This window comes from Tamandua tetradactyla, chromosome 2, assembly GCF_023851605.1.
Source record: "Tamandua tetradactyla isolate mTamTet1 chromosome 2, mTamTet1.pri, whole genome shotgun sequence".
In the NCBI taxonomy this organism is placed as follows: Eukaryota; Metazoa; Chordata; class Mammalia; order Pilosa; family Myrmecophagidae; genus Tamandua; species Tamandua tetradactyla.
This window is the reverse complement of record NC_135328.1, coordinates 200,190,138-200,206,056: the sequence shown is the minus strand read 5'-3', so window position 1 is coordinate 200,206,056 and position 15,919 is coordinate 200,190,138. Positions and strand designations below refer to the sequence as shown.

Sequence of the window (15,919 nt, the reverse complement as noted above, 5' to 3'; positions counted from 1 at the left end):
GATGGTTCAAGCTAAAGCATGTCTGGGCAAGAAGAGACCTTAGAAATAATTTCTATCAACCCTTCCCATACCCTCCTTTCCCCTTAGTACATACCATGTACTTGTACTGATGGAAAAAAATGAGGTTCTGAGAGGTTAAGTGAACTGTTCAAGGTCACAAGGGAATCACTATTACACATAGATCTCCTGACCGTCACCTTCCAATTGTCTGATCTAATGGAAAACCCAAACAGCCAATAATCCTAATGTCATTCTGCTTAACTGTTGGAAGATAATGAATGCTTTCCTTTCTACTACAGACTTAACTTCATTTTGTTTCTCTGAAGAAAATTTACAAATAAACCCAATTCTTTTTAAAAGAAACTAAGCTCTTGATGCATTGTGAGTGGACTGTTCAGCCAGAGTGAAGTTGGATGTGTGCTTAGTTTCAGACCCTGGCCTTTCTCCCTTGTGACTGAGGGCAGGAACACAGGAGACAGATGGCTGGGGACACATGTCACCCACATGACAATGAGGCAGCTGCAAGTTCTAACTGCCATAAAAGAGGATCAGATAAAATACCACAGGGGTTCTGAGAAGAAAGAAACTACCTTTAGCTTTGAGAGTAGAAAGGAGAAGATTGGAAAGGGTGGTTTAAAGTAGAAGAAAGAGGAGGAGCAAAAGCATAGGGGAAAGAAAACACATATGAGGAACATTAAGTAATCAGTAATGTTCACAAGGTGAGAAAGGGGTGCTGTGAACAGATTTGGAGGGTTGCAAAGTAGGGAGTTGGGACTACTCTGAAAATGAAGTCAAGGGATGAGAGCTATTAAGACTGAAAGACCCAAGTTTGAGTCCTTTGCTGCCTAGTTTTCTTAGCACTGGCAAATCATCTGATTTCTCTACACCTGATTCCCCATCTGTACAATGGGAATATTACCCACCCTCATAGGGTTGCTGTGGAGATAAAACGAAATAGTGCATTTAGAGCACCTAGTGCAGTGCCTCTTAGAAATCACCCAGGAAATATTTGTTGAAATAATAGATTTTGCAGCTGAGTGGACGTGGGGAGTCAAAGGAGAGAGGGAAGAACCAAAGATGAGTCAAATTTCAGAACTGGGTAATCAGGATGACAGTAGCTTCTTATCCAAAGAGATTTTTGTCACACTCTGCATACAGAACAGTGTTTGGGATAGGAATCAGGATGAGTGGACTTGAAAACAGCCAAACAGAAGGGAAACAGAACACTTTGGAGGTCCCTGCAAGTTTCTGGAAGGGTCATTAGCTAAAGTAAGTTTGGAAATAAATAAATACTAAGGAAGTAAGTTAACTTCTTTAGTCGGAGTGAGATTAACATGAAAATGGATCTGTGTTCCCTGGGCTCACACTGATGTCCAAACAGGATAGGGGAGGCGGGTAAATCCTACCTGACTTGCAGATTTTGCCAATGAGCTGTCCACACAGAGCATCTAGAGTCATTTCTAATAAATGCCCATTCTAGTAGTTTTCAATCAGTGACATGCTTATGACCAGCATTCCAGTAGAATCTAGGCTAGGAGTTGCTGAACCTATCATCAGATCACCTGGGAAACTTTTCAGTAAATGTTGATTCTACCACCCCCATTCCCAAAGGTCTGGGATGGAAGTTAGGATACGTCTATTAAAAGTTTCCCAGGAGTTTCTGACCAAGGTTTACGGACTTCTGGTCCAGATGGAACACAGGACTTTTTTTTTTTTTTTAATTGTAAAATATAACATATACACAGAAAAAAGCAATAATTTTCAAAGCACAATTTAACAAGCAGCAACAAAGCAGATCTCAGAATTTGTCATGGGCTACCATTCCATCATCTCAGATTTTTCCTTCTAGCTGCTTCATAGGTCAGATAAATCCTGAAAGCCAGAGGGACCAGCCTCTTTAGGACACAGGACTTTTTTTAAATTCAGACATGCACGCATACAACAAATACAACAAACACTAAGCATACACTATATTCTGTCCACCATTTACATAATGAAATTGTACCTATAATTTCACTTGATTTAATCCTCATGGCCACTGGGAAGTATGTTCTTGCTAGTCACTAGAGCCCAATATAGGGCCTTCCATATATAGCTCCTCTCAATATTAATTTATGAAACGAATGTTATTTAACTTTTTACACACCTATGTCTTATCTCTTCAGACACTGCTGATTTGAAAGGATGTATGTACCCTAGAAAAGCCATGTTTTAATCCTAATCTCATTTTGTAAAGGTAGCCATTTCTTCTAATCCCCATTCAGCACTGTATGTTTGAAACTTTAATTAGATCATCACCCTGGAGATGTGACTCAATCAAGAGTGGCTGTCAAGATGGATTAGGTGGAGTGTGTCTCCACCGACTCCAGGTGGGTCTTGATTACTTTACTGGAATCCTATAAAAGAGAAACATTTTGAATAAAGGGGGAGATTCACAGAGAGCATAGAAGAACCAGAGAGCCACAAGAAAGCCACAACAGAGAACGCCGCAGAACCACGAAGCAGAGAGTCCACCAGCCAGTGACTTTTGGAGATGAAGAAGGAGAACGACTCCCGGGGAGCTGGAGAGGAAGCTAGCAGATGATGCTGTGTTCGCCATGTGCTCTTCCAGCCGAGAGAGAAACCCTGACTGTATTCGCCATGTGCCTTTCCACTTCAGAGAGAAACCCTGAACTTCATCGGCCTTCTTGAAGGGTATCTTTCCCTGGATGCCTTAGATTGGACACTTCTATAAACTTGTTTTAATTGGGACATTTTCTCAGCCTTAGAACTATAAACTAGCAACTTATTAAATTCCCATTTTTGAAAGCCATTCTGTTTCTGGTATATTGCATTCCAGCAGCTAGCAAACTAAAACAGACATACTCCAGGGGTAAAGCCTGTTTTACATTTCTTTGCAGGCTAAATTATGGATCTCCATGCTTGTCACATAGTAGGGGCTACTATAAATGCCCATTCATTTGGCTTTGATTTAAACCCCCTTAATTCTTCTTAAATCTCTGTCTTTTTTATCTAGAAGTATCTGTTATGTGGTATAACAGGAAAAGGCTTTGGTGATAGTCTGAATTCTACCTCTGCCACTTACTAATTGTGTGATCCTGAGCAAGTTCCTTAAATCCTACAGTCTCTGATAAATTCTCAACAAAACACAAACAGTAACAACCATGCATGAGTTTAAAATGAGATAATGTATGTAAAGTACCTAACGTGTAGATGAGGATTAAATGAGATAATGTAGATAAAATATCTGACATATAGAAGGCACTAAATAAAATGGTAGCTACAAATATAATTATTAAAACTAACCACATGACCTCTCTGAGGCTAAGTTCCTTACATATAAAATGGGAACACTTCACAGGTGAAATTTAAATATAAATAATAACATTGACAATGGCCTCTGATAAGTGCTCATAAAATGTTAGGAATTAATGAACTATACCATATCTCCCATAAGTCATGCCCAGCCAAGGTCTCTTTATTTTTTTCTCTCTTTTGATCGTCTTTGCCCAACCTTTATGGGAATGAAACACCCCAGTCAAAGCCAGAGTTTAGGAAACAGGCCGAGAAGGGCCCAGAGGGAATGGATCAGGTTCACACTGCAGCTGTTCATCTCCTGCTGGGGGCCTGTTTCCAGTGAGCAGGGAATGCCCCTCTGCCAGCTCTTTGGACTTTTCATCACTTTGGACTTTTCATCACCCTCTATGTCAGGGCAGAGTCCAAGATAAGCAGTTCTCTGATAGTTTCTTCCAGACAAAGCTTTCTGGAGATTTAAACTTCACTGGCCCGAGCCATGGTCTCGGGAGGAAATGAGGCAATATCATCCTGCTCTTAGAGAATGGAGACACTAAGCGCTCAAGCGAAGGGCCTGCGCACCAAGGTGGCAGACCTAGAAAAAGAGCCAACATAAGGGGGTGCCAGAGCATAAACTGTAATAAAAAACATCTCTCGACCTGTGAAGACTTCAGAGATTACAAAGCACTTTCACAAACATTAGTTCGTTGGCTCCACAACACAGCCTAAGACTGATAGGGCAATCGCCCTCTCCAACTTATAAAGAGAATGAGTTTCAAAGACACGGGATTTGCAGAAAGTCACACACAGAGCGAGCTGCAAAGCTAGACTAGAACCTGGGTGTGCTAACTACTAGTCCAAGACTCTTGCGAGGATCGGGAAGAAGGAATGGGGGCCCTTCTCCCAACAGCATAAAAACAAAAACAAAAACAAAAAAACAGGAAAGCGAGAGTAAGAGTAAGGCACACGCAAAATATGGATGGAGCATAAAGAACCCCACAGAGATGGGGTAGGGAGGAGGGTACAAGATGGGAATGTGGGGTTAAGGTGGGTTCCGCGATTGGCTTCCACGGACGTCAGGACTGAACGCTAGAGTAGGAAGGTTAAGGACATGGGTGGATAACTAAAGTTTCTGAATAGGAAACAGAAAGGACGAAAGACTAATGTGGAATCCCTGGGACTAAGAGACGAGGAAGCCCCAAAAGAGGCTCGAATACAAGAAGCCTCGTTCTAAGCTCACACAGCGACTGAGAACAGGGAGTTTCTCCAGTCAAACTTACCCGTCAAGTTGACCCCTTGAAGCAGCACCAGAAGGCTAACGCGACGGAAACGAAAACCTCCCTGGAGCCCGTTGCCCTTTGGTAGTTGTAGTTTCCAGGACTCAACATGGGAACGTAGACGCGCCTTCCGCCTTTCAGACCGAAACTACAACTCCCGGGATGCACCGCGCAAGAACGCTCATTACTAGCCCGGAACTACAATCCCCAGAAGTCCACGCGACCTCTCGTCGTTGGGCGAAGCCGCCCAAGGTCCGGGTGCGGTACGATCCCTCCCCCTGGTGGTCCGAGGAGGCAGCCGCCACGATTACAAGGGCCGAAGCGGAGGGTTCTTGCGTTACTCTTTCTTAGTAATCCTCCGCGTTCCTGAAATAGTTCCCAAGCGTGGTAAGAAATAACCGCACTTTACATCATTCCCAGAGAGGGAGAGGGAGTAAGTCAGATCTTGCTTTGTGTACGCCGCATTTTGCTTCCTGTGAGAATGTGAGATTGATCGCATTAAGCGTACATTCTCTACCAACTTGTAGCTGTGACGCTTGTGAGTTTCCATTGTCCTCTAGCGACTCACCTGCTAAGAACGGGGAGGAATCTGAGAAATCAGCTGGTCCCTCCTCAACTCCCTCCTCTCCACTCTCAGTTCAGTGGTTCTGTGCTGGTTTTTAGGGCACAATGGTGAACAAAATACAACGGAATTCACGATCAAGAGGGGAGGGGAGTGGGAGGCGTGCAGACAAATGAACAATTACAACGCATGAGAAATGTGCTCTAACGGGAAACACGGGGAGCTGTGGAAGACTTGAAAAAGGTCACCTGCCCAGTCTTGAGGGGGAGGAGGCGGTGTCAGGCTAGGCTTCCTAGAGGAAGAGATGTTAAATTTGACACCTGAAGGAGTAGGAATTAGCCAGGGAGTGTGAAAAATGTTCTAGACAGAGAATGGCAAGTTCAGTGCTGGCTCCAGCACAGAGTGTAAGCAGTGGGATAGAAAGAAAGAAACCTGGGAGTTAAGCAAAACCCCATCATCAAGGACCCTGTGAACTACAATAAGAAATTTAAGTCACTCAGCTCAGAAACTCGACTGTTGCCTACTACCTAGGGAATGAGGTCCCAACTTCTTAGCCTGGCATTCATGATCCTCCCACCCTGGCTTCCACCTCCCCAGAAGTGTTGCTGGAATTACTGCCTGACAGGAATCCCCCATCTCTGTCCCCGCCCCCCTCCCTATTTCAGGACACATCAGGTTCTCATTATTACCTGTACATTTTCACTCATGCTGTTTCCCCGCCAGGTACTCTCTGCCCAATCTTGTTACCTGTTCTTCCTCTGAAGTTCCTCTAGGTCCTCCCTCACCATGAAGCTTCCTTCATCCCTCCAGCTCCAAAGGGTTTTTTCCCCCTCTCAGTTGCTGGGACATTTGTTTGCATCTCTCATTTGGACGCTTACCTCATACCACTTTGTGCCATCTCCTAGGTTGGAGATTTTAACTCTAATCAATCGTGAGTTTCTAGAGGTCAGGTGTTGTGTTCCGCCCTCTCTACCACCATCACTTGCCATACACCCCCAAATCACCAGTGTCCAGAGTTCATGCTTTAGGTTTCTTTGGGCTTATCTTCCCTCCTGACACCACCACCCTGCCAAGAGCCAATGAAGTCATCAGGACAGGGTGATGGCAGCACTACATTGTGGTAATTAAACCCTGGATTTAATTAAACCTGTAAGTTGGTGGTGATGGCAGTGCAGATCAGAGAGCCAGCACTCCCTTTGGCTGATTAATTAGTGCTTTGCAGTTGGCCCAGCACACAAATGACAAAACTAGAGTTCCTGGTCATCAGAAGGAATGCTGAAGGTTGTTGGTCTCCTATTCCCAGACCAGGTCATTTCCCAGGGCCATTTACTGGCCAGCGGAATTTAAAGCTTCCAGAGATAGGAATGTCACAGCTTCCTTTATCTCCAGGAATTTCTTTGTCACTGTTGGGGAATTCTTTCCTGGGGCCAAACTCTTTCTGATTACAAAATAGAATTGAGTACTTGGTGTTCAATTGCATTTCCTTCCAATCTAGTTTTTAAGTTTTCAGCAATCAGTTGGTTTCCCAGACTTTTCATCATAGCTCTCATCTTTCAATGGCCCAAGGTTCCCCTCAAGTCAACCAACATCCTAACGCTGGCCTTTACCTTGTTGTTAAATTGCTTTAAATTGATATCTGGTATTCTCACAAGCAGTGTGGACAACCAAAGCTATAGGCTGAGCCCCCAGTCTTGGGGTTTGTTCATATGAAACTTAACCCCACAAAGGATAGGTCAGATCTACTTAAAATTAGGCCTAAGAGTCACCCCCAAGAGAACCTCTTTTGTTGTTGAGATGTGGTTTCTCTCTCCAGCCAACACAACAAGCAAACTCACCACCCTCCCCCTATCTATATGGGACATGATTCCCAGGGGTGTGGACCTTCCTGGCAACGTGGGACAGAAATCCTAGAATGAGCTGAGACTCAGCATCAACAGATTGAGAAAACCTTCTCGACCAAAAGGGGAAAGAGTGAAATGAGACTAAGTGTTGATGGCTGAGAGATTCCAAACAGAGTAGGGAGGTTATCCTGGAGGTTATTCTTATGCATTAGGTAGATATCACCTTGTTATTCAAGATGTAATAGAGAGGCTGGAGGGAACTGCCTGAAAATGTAGAGCTGTATTCCAGTAGCCATGTTTCTTGAAGATGATTGTATAATGATATAGCTTCCACAATGTGACTGTGATTATGAAAACCTTGTGTCTGATGCTCCTTTTATCTACCTTGTCAACAGACAAGTAGAACATACGGAATACAAATAAATAATAGGGGGAACAAATGTTAAAATAAAAAATAATAATAATAAATAAATTGATATCTAGGTGAACAGCTTTGAATTTCCTGTTCCTTCTCTCCACCCATTAAGGTTGGTAGACAACACTTTTTTTAAAATCATGATACAATATGTATGCAATAAAGTATGTAAAACGCACAAATCTTAAGTGTATAGCTTAGACTTTCTCGTTTTTACATTTGGTGTAGCCACCACCAAGTTAAAAATTTAGAACATTTCCAATACTTTCAAATTTACCTTATGTCCCTTCTTAGTTTATAACCACTCATCCCCACTTCTTAAGGTAACTGTTATTCTTCCTTCAATCATTATCAATTAGTTTTGGGTGAGCAACATTTTATAACTTTAAACAAAGTATATATATATTTTTGGGGGGGGTGCATGGTCCAGGAATCAAACCAGGGTCTCCCACGTGGAAGGCAGGCATTCTAACCACTGAACTACCCGTGTACCCTTGCTTTTAACAATATTTTATGCTCAGTGATCCATCAGTGTATGATACATATGTCAAGGCCTTCTGTTAAAGTCCACGGAAACACACCTGTAATTAATTAAACAAGTTGGGTTACATTTCTCCATTGCAATGAGGGCGAAAGCATACCATGGGGAACCAAGGGGCAAGGTAGTAAGAGGTTGCTAAGAAAGGACTTATTATAGAATTTAGGCTTGTGTTAGATGATTTGGGGGAAAGTTTAAGGAAATAGGGCTTTGCTATGGATTGGATCCTATCAGGGAGTGGGGGTAGTTTTATAACTGGATATCTTTTTCTTTTTTTTAACATAGTGATTTTTTTTTAATTAGAAGAGTTATGTGTTCACAAAGCAATCATGCATAAAATACAGGATTCCCGTATACCACTCCACCACCAATACTTTGCACTGGTGTGGATCGTTTGTTACTATTGATGATAACACTTTTTAAATAATTGTATCGTTTATTTTTAACAGTAGTTACCTTTGTTACAATTATTGAAAGATTATTAAAATAGTTCTAGCTATTGTCCATTATTTACATTAGGCGTATTTTCCCCCATTTACCACTCTATTATTACCACCTTGTAATACATTTCTTATAACCCGTGAAAGAACATTCTCATACTTGTACTATTAATTATAGTCCATCATCTACAATAGAGTTCACTATGCTGTACAGACCTATGCTTAGTCTAGTAACATATACATCCTAAAGTTTCCTCTTTTGACTACTTTCACCTGTATATAGTTCAGTGCTGTTGATCATACTCAATAACTGGGCATCTTAATACATTTTATCTAGAAGGAGGGCAGATTTGTCCAAGACTAAACTGTCATTAGTAAGATGCAACAGTTTCTCAGGGGACAGGAGAACAGCTATTTCTTTTGAGGTTTGGACGATATTCCTATTTTTCAGGCCTGGTTATGGAGTGGGCTTGTTTATGTCTTCATCCATCACAGTCACAGAGTGGCCTGGTATGATGTACATGTTCTGCAAACTGTTTATATTCAACAGAACACCAAGATCTAGCCATGAGTGCCAAGCCAACTTTTCTTTTTCTTATAGCTACCTATGTTGGTGTCTCCTCTGGGCTGGGAGCTGAGTGTATGAAAATGATTCTCTGTGTCCTTGAGAACTTCATAGTTGGTGGGGCAAATGGACAAGGAAACATATATACCATTAGAAAGCACCATAGTTAAGGGTCTGAGTTCTGGGGGCAGGCTTAAGGAGTTTAAATCCCACCTCCTCCACTTATTAACCGTAAGATCTTGGACAAGGAATTTATTCCCTGAGCCTCAGTTTCCTCGCCTCTAAAGGGGAATAACAATAGTACCTACATTGTAGAGTTATTGCAAGCATTAAGTGAGCTAATCCTTGGATCACTGGTTAATTAAATAGGCTGGACTTGAAAACAGGCAGAGATGAATCCAGGTTTTGTGTGGTTTTGAGCTTTTACAATCTGGGGAGGCCCTCTTTAAGAAAAAGAATGTTTAAATTCTTCAAAATTTTCTAAATATATGACTGTGTGAACACATCCTGAGGTCCCCCCTGCCCAGGGCCTCAGGAGGGGTGCTGAGGCTTAAGCTTCATTAGCTTTGAGTTATATCTGACTCCAAAGAGGTAAAATTATACAATAGCTTTATTCTTTTCAAATCACTGCCTTCAAACAAGCTCTCCTGGAATACTTTCATTTGCCCTTAGCTGAGGCATTTTCCAGGGATCTTCATTCTCTCTTGCATTATGTCCTGGAAGTGGCCAATGGGCTAATGATGGAGGAATTGATTTGGGTCCTGATTCTGAATATAGTTGCGCCTACTATTTTCAGCATGGGGACCCAGCTGGAGTCTGGGTGAATCCTCTTTTAACATCCAGTTACTCAGATATAATATATACATAATAAAGGTCAAGAGCAGAACTTGTTATTCTCTGTGATTGTTCCTATAATCATTCTTCCATTCAAAAAGTATTTTTAGAATTCAAAAGAATTGAAAACAGGGACTCAAACAGATATTTGTACACACATGTTCATAGCAGCCTTAGCCACAACAGCAAAAGATGAAAGGAACCCAAGTGTCCATGAATGAATAAACAAAATGTGGTAGAGCCATGCAATGGAATATTACTCAGCCATACAAAGGAATGAAATTCTGTTACATTCTACAACACGGATGAATCCTAAAGGCACCATATTGTGTGTAATAAGCCAGGCACAAAAAGACAAAAATTATTCGATTTCACTTATATGGTGTGGTAGTTAGATTCAGTTGTCAACTTGGCCAGCTAGGTGAAGGCACATAGTTCTGTTGCTGTGGACATGAGCCAATGGCACCTCATGTGTTGCCGATTACATCTGCAGTCAGCTAGGAGGCATGCCTGCTGCAATGAATGATGTTTGACTTAATTGTCTGGTGCTTAAATGAGAGAGCTCAACGTAGCACAGCCCAAGCAGCTCAGCATACCTCATCTCAGCACTCACAGCTCAGCCCAGGACTTTGGAGATGCAGAAAGAAATCACCCTGGGGAAAGTTGTTGGAACCCAGAGGCCTGGAGAGAAGACCAGCAGAGATCACCCTGTGCCTTCCCACATAAGAAGGAACCTCAGTTGAAAGCTAGCTGCCTTTCCTCTGAAGAACTAATGAAATAAATCCCCTTTTATTAAAAGTCAGTCTGTCTCTGGTGTGTTGCATTCCGGCAGCTAGCAAACTAGAACATATGGAATTCCTAGAATATGCAAATTCTGAGACCAGAAATAGATTTTTGGTTACCAGTAGTGGGGGTAGGGTGGGGAAGAAGGGAATGAGGAGTTAATGCTTAATGGGTATGGCATTTCTGTTTGGGGTACAAGAAAGTTTTGGCAATGGATGGTGGTGATGGTAGCACAAAACATTGTGAATGCAATTAATGCCACTGAGTTGTAAACTTGAAAGTAGTTAAAATGGGAAATTCTATGCTGTATATATGTTATTACCTCAATAAAAATGTTATACACACCTACAGAGAATAAAACCATATGTGTGCCTAATAGGCCCAAGGCAGTAGGCTCAGCTCTGGAGATAAAGTGATGAATAAAAGAGATTAATTCCCTGTTCACAGGGTGCTTTCATTCTAATGAGAAGAAACAGAAAATAAACATATAAACAAGACAATTACATACTATGCTAAATGCTCTATATGAAATAGACAGGATCCTTTGATGGAGATTAAAAGGAGTGAGCTGATCTCAGTAGTATGAGCAGAGAAGAATTCTCTGAGAAGTCAGTGTTTGAACTGAGCCAACTATATCTGCCATCTATGGATTATTGATCATGTGTGTTGTCAGGCATTTTCAAATATTTTACCACATTAAATCTTGTGATGTGCATCATATTCTTTCCATTTTTCAGATGAGAAAACAAAAGTTCAAAGAGGTAATAGCAGACACTGGTGTTGCTTGCCTCATATCTGCTTGGCCCCCCTCTGTGTTCCCTTGCTGACAGTTTCCCAATGCCGAGAACCCCTCCATGCAAAGACCTCTTTCTCTCTGCTTCCTCGCCTGAGGATTTACTCAGGTATCTGGGAAGTAGGAAAGGGGGTTTTGTTACTGAACTACAAGGGCAATTCGACCATCCACAGAGTTGACGCATCAATGCTCAGCCTACCCATCCTCAGATAAGTCACTTTTGAGATGCATTTCACACCATCTCTCAGAGGGTCCCCAAGGGAACAGCAGCAACCCACACACCAGTGCACACCTGTTAGCCTTTCTCTCTTCCCTAGTTTACTTTCCTCATGCCCTCACTTTTGCTTCCTGAAATGACATCCCGAATATACTACCAGCACCCAAGTCCTTGTCTCAGCATTTGCTTTTTGGGGAACTCAAGCTAAATCAGAGATTAAGTGCCAACCAAGTGGCAGAACTGGAATTTGAATCCAGTCCACATGGATCACAATCCCATAGTCCTAACTGCTATAACACATGCCAAAAAGTTTAGCTGATCTTTCCTGTCTCATTTTCCTGTTTCATTCTCTGTTACTCCTTGCTCCAGGCATAGCAAACAGCTTGGAAACAAAACATTGTCCATTCCTTCCATTCCTTGCCATCCTTCCATTTAAAAAACAAAACAAAACATATTTAGACATTTTATTTAAAGATTTCTACAATATCAGTTTTCATCAGACAGATAAAGAGCTTTAATACAAGCATAAAGAATGGAGACATTGATTGTACACTTTAGATGGATGTATTTCCATGCCTTTTTTGCAGGTGTTGTATCCTCTGCTGAAAAATGTGTTGAATCTACTGTGGTCTTTTCAATGTCCATCTTGACTTCATCTCTGTCACCTTCTACCTGATAAATTCCAACCACAAGCAGCCAGCACTGGTAAGAAACAGTTGGTGCCGAGCATTTGATATACCTGGTTTCATCCAATTGGCACAATAATTCTGAGAAGTCCATTTCACCATCCCTATTTTGCAGGTGAGGAAACAGAGGTTTACAGAGGCCAGGTGAATTGCCCAACATCTTATAGTTAATAATTGGCAAAGGCAGGATCGAAACCCAGATGTACCTGCTCTACTACCACACTTTGATACCTGGCTCGTGAGAAAGAGAAGGATTTGGGGGTCTCCAAGACTGCTCCCACATTCCCCTCTGCATCAGGTCTTAACTCAAGAGCTCAAGGCAGTCGCTAGAACCCCAGCTGCAAGAAGCAGGGAGTACAGAGCTCAGAGGAAAGAGGCCAGGCTGAAGGAGCTTCCTGCAAAGGAAGGGCCTGGGCATCCCACTCAACCCCACGTGGGAGCAGGAAGCTGCTTTCTGACTCCTTCCAGGCCTCTGGGAGTTTATTTGAGCTTCCCAACTCCCTGCTCTCATCAAAAATAATGAACAGACCAGGGATGCCCAGAGGCCAACGTAGGCCTGAATTCCTAGGTCTTAATCCTCTCTTCCTGGCTCCCAGCCTTGTTATCATCAAGTCCTCCAAATGCCTTGTAAAGGCTTGCTGGCCTGCAGAGCCTGGGCTGGCCTGGTGGGTACCAAGTTCTCAGCAGTCTGAAGAAGGGGGAATGAGGGAAGGGTGCAATGTAGGCCTTATCATCAATTCTGTGCCAGTCTCTGCTTAAGATCCTTCTAGGACAGCTTGCAGTCTCCCTGACAAAGGAAGAGCACAGTTCTTAACAGCAGCCTTCAAGATCTGGATCACCTTCCCTCAGCCAGCCAGATTCACTCCTCCTTCTCATCCAAAGTGACTCCTGCCTCCTAGACACACCAGCCCTTGGCCACCGCTATGCATTTGCTTGTACCGTTTTCTCTACCCAGAGCGGCCTTCCCTTCTGCTTTCTATCCAGTCTTGCAAACCCAGCAGAGATGTCACTTTCTCTTGGAAATCCTTTCTGGCCAGTTCCCCTCAGTGCTCTTCAGTGCTCCCCTCACTTTCATTGACTACCCCATGACAGCACACATAACAAGGCAGTGAGGCAACTTGTATACAGGTTTGCCTTCCCATGTGACTGTGGGTACCTCGAGGGCAGGGAGATCATCTTGTTCATCTCTGTGGGCCTAGCATGGTGCCTGGCACAGTGGGGGTTGGTTAAAGGAATGAGTGAATGAGTAAGAGGCACCCAGAGCAGGAATTGCAAACACAAATGCCTTCAGGGTCCAAGTTTGTTAGGTAAATTGGTAAAGTGGGCCCCTGTAAGGCAATAGGGAGCAGGAAGGACTGTGGCAAACTGAACAGTGAATGACTTGCCTAAAGGAATTAAAATTCAATTAAAACAAACTGGTGGGTGAAATTCAGCCTCTGACAAAATAATAATAATAATAGCTAGCATTTATCTGTGCCAGGAAATATGGTACAGCAGTTCAGGGTGTGGACTCTGGAAACAGTCTGCTAGGTTTGCGTCCTGACTCTCCATAGCTGTGAGCTTTGGTCATTTCACTTAACCCCTCTGAGCCTCAGTTTCCTTACCTGTGAAATGGAAATAATAATAATACGTACCTTATAGGTTCAGTTATCTTGAAGATTTAAAGAGTGAATACATGGAAAGTACATAAAATAGTGCCTGGCACATGGCAAACATTGGTTATTATTCCCCAATAGTGGGTGTTCAGGGAAGAGCTCCCTGAGAAGATGACGCATAAGCTGAGAACTGGATGTTGATAAGGAGTTTTGAAAGAACATTCCAAGTAGAAGTAACAGCTGGGTTAGAGGTCCTACGCTGGAGATGGCTTTGCTGGGGCTGAGAAGTGGAAAGAAAGCAGTGCGGCTGGAGTGGAGTGAGCAGGGACAGGGCAGGAGGCAATGTCCTGGAGGGCAGGCCAAGGCCAGGCCCCAGAGGGCCTTCTAGGCCGTAGGAAGGAGCCTGGATTTTATTCTAAGTGGGATGGAGGGTCACTGGAGGAGTGAAAGCCAAGAAGGGATGGGTTTCTCTTTTAACAAGATCCTGCTTTGGTGAGATAAGAGGGAAGCAGAGAGACTGGGGAGAAGGCCTTCAAACAATGTGGCCTCCATAGGGTGGGAGTGAGGCTGGTCTTGGGGTTTGTTTGGACGCAGGACAGACAGGACCTGAAGAATACCTGGAGGGGTCACTGTTTGGATTATAAGGGGCAACTTGAGGCCCATCCCATCTTATTTCTCTGTTTCCTCCCCCAGTTATGACTGTCCTATCTCACCCCTCTGATGTTAATGGCATAGTGAAGGGATTAGATGGCATACAACCCCCTACCTCCAGGATTAGAGATAGGCATGCAGTGTCCAGTGTAATGCCGGCCTGTAGGTACTCAGCAAGTTGACTGCTTTTCTTCTAAAGAAAGAAACTTGGAAAGTGGAAAGAAATGGGGAACGTGGAAAGTGCAGCAGACCTGGCATCAGACAGACCCAGGTTTGGGTGAACTTAGGCAAGTGATTTCACTTCTTGGTATCTCCCTTCCCTAATCAGGAAACAGAGGTAAGATCACCTAGCTTTTCTGGGGGCTGTGAGAATTAAATGAGGCAATGCATGTAAGATGCCCAGCCTCGCAGGTGTTCCATTCATTATAGTGATGTTTATCACATACCAAGGAATGTCAGTCTGGGGCCAAGACAGAGAGACATGGGACGGAGCCCCCTCCATCTCTTCCTCAGGGCCCACCTCCAGGCCTGCTTCCCCCAGGCCTGATCCGTGGCCCCCAGCTCCCACCCCTGTACTGCGCATCACCTGGAAGAGCCCACAGAAAACTCTGTTTACTCTGCTAAGCAGCATCCCTGGGGAGGGAGCTCGGAAGAAATAAATCTTCTTGCCTTGGGTGTGGAAAACAGGCTGCGAATTACCTGGGGTTTGCAGCAGACTGCCTGCTAGGAAAACACTTGCTGAACTGGCTCCATGGATTAACTCCTTGCACCCAGGGCTGCGGGAGAAGTGCCGGGGTATGTGCTGCCCCTGAGAAGGTCCAGCCGCTTGGGGGAGGCTGGGCATATCTTTTGGAGCCTTCCGAGAGGGTCTGATTCAGGTGAAGCATTCAGGAGCATGGACAGAATGACTTCAGCACCAGGGTATGGAATTCACTTTACTTGGTTTGCTCAGTCCTGTTGCTGCCACCCCTCCTCTCAGACCCCTGTCCCAAGAGTGCAGGTCCTAGAGGAAGGGCCAGGGCTGAAAAGTCAGTGTTCAGTTTGAAGGATGCACAGTGCCCTGTGTGTGCCCTCACAGGTTGTGGACACCTGCTCACACCAAGCCCCTCTGGCTTCTCCTGGCAGTGGAGATCCACCCTACAGGAAGAGGGACTGCTCCCCTCCCCTGAGCTATGCCTAGGTGTGGCTGATTGAAGGCAGCCTTGGGTTGACTCTAATTATTCACATGTACAGACCCGGACAGTGTGCCAAGAACTTTCCCAGATGTTAGCTCTTTCAACAAGTCCCACAGCAAGCCTATGAAGCAGGAATTAACTCCCTGGGATGCGGTGGTTGAAATCTAGGCTCTTTTACTCACTGGCTATGCAGCCTTGGGGCAATCACTTCACCTCTCTGAACCTCACTAACCTTGCCTGTAAAATGGGGAGA

The 15,919-nt window shown here is 43.9% G+C and overlaps 1 protein-coding gene and 1 long non-coding RNA gene across 2 annotated transcripts in view; one reads left to right on the top strand and one right to left on the bottom strand.

The window, feature by feature from the left end:
- Positions 1 to 4,896, bottom strand: part of PAFAH2 (platelet activating factor acetylhydrolase 2) — a 35,102-nt gene extending 30,206 nt beyond the window's left edge. Inside the window, 1 exon segment of the mRNA XM_077150763.1 lies at positions 4,575 to 4,896. The gene's annotated coding sequence lies outside the window, so the exon portion shown is untranslated.
- Positions 4,784 to 14,847, top strand: LOC143674698 (uncharacterized). The gene is made up of 3 exons (XR_013171178.1): positions 4,784 to 4,958; positions 12,147 to 12,264; positions 12,361 to 14,847. It is a non-coding gene; the product is annotated as an uncharacterized LOC143674698 (long non-coding RNA).
- The last annotated feature ends 1,072 nt before the right edge of the window (positions 14,848 to 15,919 follow it).